This window comes from Saccopteryx leptura, chromosome 1 (assembly GCF_036850995.1).
Source record: "Saccopteryx leptura isolate mSacLep1 chromosome 1, mSacLep1_pri_phased_curated, whole genome shotgun sequence".
Taxonomy (NCBI): domain Eukaryota; kingdom Metazoa; phylum Chordata; class Mammalia; order Chiroptera; family Emballonuridae; genus Saccopteryx; species Saccopteryx leptura.
The window spans coordinates 11,253,228-11,260,420 of NC_089503.1; the positions used below are offsets into that span (position 1 = coordinate 11,253,228).

A 7,193-nucleotide genomic window follows, 5' to 3' on the forward strand; every position below is an offset into this window, starting at 1 on the left:
TAGAAATATCAACACATTCAACAACTAAACACAGAGAAAAAAATCTCTGGAGCACCTGAAATATACACACACAAGACAAAGGTATAATTGGGTGAAAATGTGGCTGAATATATAATCAACTCTAAAGGAAATAAGATGGAGAATGGGGCATTTCACTTTCATTACTGATCTGAGGAAGGAGTGCTTTTGTTTGGATCTGAGAGAAATAGAGAGACTGAGATAGAGGGGAAGGAGCTGAGTTAGGGTAGGTGCTCAAACAAAAGAAAAAACACACCAGCTCTGCCTGAAATCATGGACACTGAGCATGCACGGGCAGTGGGATCCACCTAAAATTACCAGTGGAGGGTGCCCACGTGGACCATGGCCAGCATCTTTGAGCATTCCTGGATTCACCATCACTGCCTTGTGCAAGAGGCTCTACCTAGCATCACTGTCACTGGGCACGCAGGCCGGAGTGCTTAGTTTGAGATTATAAGCGCTAGGCACCCTCGTGGGGCATTGCCAGCACCCTTGAAGATTCCTGGCTCCACAATCATCAGCATGGGGCATGCGCATGGGTCAAAAGCTTTAGCCTGAGATTGCCAGTGCTGTGTGCCTGTGTGGACTGATACTAGCATCTCTGTGCATTCCCGGCTCTAAGATTGCAAGTGCTGGGGGCCTGTGTGGGCAGATGCAGGCATTCGTGTGCATTGCTGGAGTTGTGGGAACTGGACACACACATGGCTGACTGTGGGCTACCAAACAGCGTAAGAGGAAGAAAGGCGTGGAGATTAGACGTGTGATGCATTGAGGCAGGCTAGACCTGCCTGCCGGCTCATAGAATATTGCCTGTGGTAGCAGAAAAGCACTTGATCAGCGATCTGCACCTTGCCCTGCTTGCTTTTGCTAGTGGCTCTCAATGATGCCCAGAATTGTGCTTTGAGCGGTACTGGAGGAAGGACCTGGCTGCACATAGGCACTCTTGCTCTGCAGACAGTGGCTGAGGCAGGCCGCGCAGCTAAGTCTCCAGGCTGCTATCTCTGGTGGAAGAGATGTGGGGAACGGCACCTGGGAAACTGAGACTGCCATTGCTAGAGTAATAAAATTGCAAAGCCCTAACAAGCCCTACCTACAAAAGGGACTGAAACTCAGCCTACGTCATTGCCCCAGGGAAACATCAGCAGATTTCTGCCCAAAAGTCCCACAGAAAAAAAAAATTGTAGTACAGCACCACCTTCCCCCCAAAATGAAGAAGATACTTCTCAAAACTGGGAAAAAAATTACATTTTTATAAGGTTTTTTTGTCATTTTGGTCATTTTTTTCTCCTTTCCTTTTTCTTGTGTCTTTTTTCTTTTTTTTTTCCTTTTCATTTTAAACTTTATTATCCATACTTGTTATATTTTCATTCTTGTTTTTTGTGAGGGTTTCATTTCAGAAATATTTTTTGTTTATTTGTTTGGGAGATTATTTTGGGTTTTCTTTTTTTTGTTCCTCCATTTTTTTCTCTTTTTTCCCACTTCCCATTTATTCTCCTTTCTCTTTTATTTCTCTCATCAAATCATTCTATACTATCAAATTATTATATTTTGTACTCATATTTTTGTGTGCATAATGCTTTTTTTTTTTTACTTCATTTTTTTCTATTTTTAGTCATTTTTCCTAAGTTCCTGTTCTGTGTTCTCTGTAGTTTTTGTTACACTTATAATTACAAAATTTTCATTTTATCACTGTATCTTTTCCTTTTTTATTTTATTTTTTAATTACCTCCTACTAGTGTTATTAACAACACCACTCTCAAATGCCACTAAGGAAAAAGAAATAAAATATTATGGATACAAAAGACAGATAGATAGCTCAGATAGATGACAAAAAATCTCTAGAAAATAATTTCAATTATATGGAAAACTTGAGTAAAAGGACAGGGAATTTAAAATTGAAGTCCTAAAGATACTCAATAAAATATAAAAACACTCTGAAAAGCAATTTAGAGAGCTCAAAAAACAATGTAATGAACTAAAAGAATAAATTACCAAGGAAATTGAAACTATAAAAAGGAACCAAACAGAGATAAAAAACTTAATACATGAACTGAAAAACAAGGTAACAAGCTTAGCTAATAGAACAGGCCAGATAGAGGAGAGTATTAGTGACATAGAAAACAGTAAACTACAGATACTATAGAGAGAAGAGGAGAGAGACTCACAAATTTTTTTTTAAAAAATGGAAAACCATACAGGAATTGTCTGACTCTATCAGAAAGAGCAACATAAGAATAATGGGTATATCAGAAAGACTAGAGAGAGAAAAAGAATGGAGAACATATTCAAACAAATAATTGATGAGAACTTCCCAAGCCTGTGAAACAAATTAGAGCCTTGAATCCAAAAAGCAAACAGAACACTGAGTTACCTTAACCCAAACAAACCTACTCCAAGACACATCCTAATGAAATTTTTACAAATCATTGACAAAGAAAAATTACTCACAGTAGCCAGGGAAAAGAAGAGTACAACATATATAGGATGGCCCATAAGGCTATCATCAGATTTCTCAGCAGAAACTCTAAAAGCCAGAAGAGAGTGGACCCCAATATTCAAAGTACTGAAAGATAGGAATTTCCAGCCAAGAATACTATATTCATCAAACCTATCCTTTAAATATGAAAGGGAAATAAAAACATTCACAGATATAAAGAAAATGAGGGAATTTATCACCAGAAAACACTCACTTCAGAAAATATTAAGGAGGTTATTCGACCAGATACAAAGAACAAAATAAAACAAAGTCACAAGTAAAAGCTTCAATAAGATCACAGTAAAAACAAGAATAATCTCTGACAATAAAAAGAGAAAAGGGGAGAAGAGAAGACAACAATTAGCAGTAGCAAAGGAGGATGGAGTGCAGAAGCACTCATGACAAAATGGACTACAATGAATATGATATATATCCTTTTAATTGCTTAATGGTAACCACACCTTAAAATACCACTACTGAAATACATGGCTTAAAATAGGAAGAAACAGAGGAAAGAAGTATGGAATACAATCAAATAAAAGCAAATGACAGAAGAACAAAAAGAAGAATCAAACAAAAAACAGAGCTATCAGAAAGCAATATATAAAATGACAATAGGAAACACTCAAGGGTCAAAAATTACATTAAATGTAAATGAATTGAACTCACCAATAAAAAGACAGAGTAGCAGAGTGGATCAAAAAAAAATCAACTGTATGCTGCCTTCAAGAAACACATCTAAGCTATAAGGATAAAAACAGGTTCAAAGTCTATGGCTGGAAAATGATTCTCCAAGCAAATAATATCCAAAGTAAAGCAGGTGTAGCAATATTCATATCTAACAGTGCTGAATATAAGACAAAAAGTATTCAGAGACAAAGATGATCATTTCATAATGATAAAGGGGAAATTGAATCAAAAAGACATAACACTTCTTAACATATATAAACCAAACCAAGAAGCACCAAAGTATATAAGACTAACTGATCTAAAAATAAAAACTGACAAAAATACAATCATACTTGGAGACCTCAATACACCACTGACACCTCTAGATCATTCATCCAAACAGAAAATCAATAAAGTAATATTGGCCTTAAACAAAACATTAGAACAATTGGACATGATAGACATCTATAGGACATTTCATCCCGAAATGCCAGAGTATACATTTTTCTTCAGTGCACATGGAACATTCTCAAGAACTGACCATGTGTTGGGCCACAAAACTAACATCAACTATTTCAGAAAGATTTAAATTATATGAAGAAAATTCTCTGACCTTAAACTTTGAAACTAGAATTCAACTTCAATTAAGAAGTAAACAAACCCTCAAAAATATTAAAATTAAATACTATACTTTGAAAAAATGAGTGGGTCAAAAACCAAAAAAAAGCAGAGATCAAAAGATATATACAGACAAATGAAAATGACAACAGGATATATCAGAATCTCTGGGATACACCAAAAGCAGTAATAAGAGGTAAGTTTGTATCACTACAGGCTGATATGTACAAACAAAAAAAAAGCCCAAGTAAACAACTTAACATCGCATCTTAAGGAACTAGAAAAAAGAAGAACAAAAGCAACCCAAAACCAGCAGAAAAAAAGGAAATAATAAAAATCAGAGCAGAAATAAATGAAATAGAGAAAAGAAAAACTATAGAAAAAATCAATAAAACAAGGAGCTAGATCTTTGAAAAGATCAACAAAATAGACAAACCCTTGGCAAGACTCACTAAGGAAAAAAGAGAAAGGACTCATATAAACAATATCCAAAATGAAAGAGGAGAAATCATCACAGATATCATAGATATAAAAAGAATTATCATAGAATACTATGAAAAACTATAAGCACCAAATTTAACAATCTAGAAAAAATGGATAAGTTCGTAGAACAATACAATTTTCCTAGACTGAATCATGAAGAAGTAGAAAGCCTAAACAGACCCATAAGTGAGGAGGTAATAGAAATAACTATCAAAAACCTCAAAAAAAAAATGTCCAGGGCCAGACGGCTATACTAGTGAATTCTATCAAACATTCAAAGAAGATTTGGTTTTTATTCTACTCAAAGTCTTCTAAAAAATTGGAGAAGAAACAATACTTCCAAACACATTTCATAAGGCCAACATAACCCTCATACCAAAACCTGGCAAACACAACAAAAAAGAAGAAAATTATAGAGAAATATCTGTAATGAATACAGATGCAAAAATCTTAAAAAAAAATACTAGCAAGTCAAATAAACATTAAAAAAATAATTCACCATAATCAAGTGAGATTTATCCCAGAATAACAAGGATGGTTCAGCATACCTAAAAAACAATTAACATAATATACAAAACAAAGAACAAAAGCCATAATATCCTATCAATATATGCAGAAAAAGCATTCGATAAAATACAACATCATCTTATCTTTAAAATACTCAACAAAATAGGTATACAAGAAAAATATCTCAACCTAATAAAAGCCATTTATAACAAACCATCAGCTAACATTATAGTAAAAGGTGGTCGGTGAACAACTAGGGTGTTGCAACAAGGAACTGATGATTGATGTTTCTCATCTCTCTTTGTTACTATCAGTCTGTCCCTACCTGTCCCTCTCTCTGACTCTCTCTCTCTGTCCCCGTAAAAAAAAAAACAAAAAAAACAAGAGACAATGAAATGGAAAAATATTTTCTATTCTTAGATAGGAAGAATAAAAATAGTTAAAATGACCATATTACCCAAAGCAATATACAAATTTAATGCTATTCCTATTAAATTCCAATATTATTTTTAAAAGAAAAGAAACAAAAATATCATCAGGTTTATATGGAAGCATAAAAACTCCTGAAGATAAAAACAAAAATAAAAAAAACACTGAACAGTCAAAGTAATCCTAAAGGGAAAAGAAAAAATGAAGCTGGGGGCATTACAATAACTGACTTCAAATTATACTACAGAGCCATGATAATCAAAACAGCATGGTATTGGCAGAAAAATAGACACTCAGAACAATGTAACAGAATACAGAGTCCAGAAATAAAAACCACATATATATGGTCAAATCATCTTTGAAAAAGGAGGCAAAAACACACAATGGAGAAAAGAAAGCCTCTTCAGTAAATGGTGCTGGGAAAACTGGAAAGCCACATGCAAAAGAATGAAAGTTGACTACAGTTTGTCTCCTTTCACAAAACTCATTCAAAATGGATCAAAGACTGCAATGTAAGATCTGAAACAATAAATTACACAGAAGAAAACATATATACTAAACTCAACTCATAGTCCTTGGCCATAAAGAGCATTTTATGAATTTGACTCCAAAGGCAAGGGAAGTGAAGGCAAAGATAAATGAATGGACTACATCAGACTAAAAAACTTTCACACAGCAAAGGAAACTAACAACAAAACAAACAGACAACCAACTAAGGTGAGATGATATTTTCAAACAACAGCTCAGATAAGGGCCTAATATCCAAAATATACAAGAAACTCATAAAACTTTACAACAAACAAACAAACAACCCAATAAAAAAAAATGGAAGAGGTCATGAACAAACACTTCTCCCAAGAAGAAATACAAATGGCCAAAAGATATATGAAAAGATGCTCATCTTCACTAGCTATTAGAGAAATGCAAATTAAAACTACGAGATACCACCTCACACCTCTTAGATTAGCTTGTATCAACAAGACAAATGATAACAAGTGCTGGAGAGGCTGTGGAGAAAAAGGAACCCTCATTCACTGTTGCTGGGAATGTAAAGTAGTTCAACTTTTAAGGAAGAAAGTATGGTGGCTCCTCAAAAAATTAAGAATAGAACTACCAAATGACCCAGCAATTCCTCTACTGGGTATATACCCCCAAAACTCAAAAACATTGGTATATAAAGATACATGCAGCCTTATGTTTATTGCAGCATTGTTCACAGTGGCCAAGACATGAAAACAACCAAGAAGCCCTTCATCAGAATATTGAAAAAAGAAGAGGTGGTACATATATACTATGGAATACTACTCAGCCATAAGAAATGATGACATAGGGCCATTTCCGACAACATAGATGGATCTTGATAACCTTATACTGAGTGAAATAAGTAAATCAGAAAAAACTAAGAAAAGTATGATTCCATATATAGGTGGGACACAATATTGAGACTCATGGACATAGATAAGAGTACAGTGGATACAGGGAGAGGGGAGGGGAGGAGAGGGAGGTAATGGGGGAGGGGAGGGGCACAAAGAACATCTAATAAAAGGTGACAGAAGACAATTTGACTTTGGGTGATTGGTATACAACATAATCGAATGTCAAAATGATCTGGAGATGTTTTCTCTAAATCTATGTACTCTAGTTGATCAGTGTCACCCCGTTAAAATTAATTGTCTAAATAAAATTATAAAATTTAAAGAAGGTACAGGAAAGAAGAACTGGTACATATATACAATGGAATACTGCTCAGCCATAAGAAACGATGACAGTGACATTTATGACAACATGGATGTATCTTGAAAATGTTATACTGAGTGATATAAGTAAATCTAAAAAGCTAACAACTGTGTGATTTCACATATAGGTGGCATATAAAACTAGACTCATCATCTCTTCTCAGGCCTTTGGCTAAGATCAAGTGTAGTATCTGTTCTTATCAGTTTAACAAAACTGAGACTCATGGACATGAATAAAAATGAAGTGGTTACCAAAA

At 34.5% G+C, this 7,193-nt stretch overlaps 1 pseudogene; it reads left to right on the top strand.

The window, feature by feature from the left end:
- The first annotated feature begins 7,088 nt into the window (after positions 1-7,088).
- On the top strand, positions 7,089-7,193 carry LOC136390062 (U2 spliceosomal RNA; annotated as a pseudogene).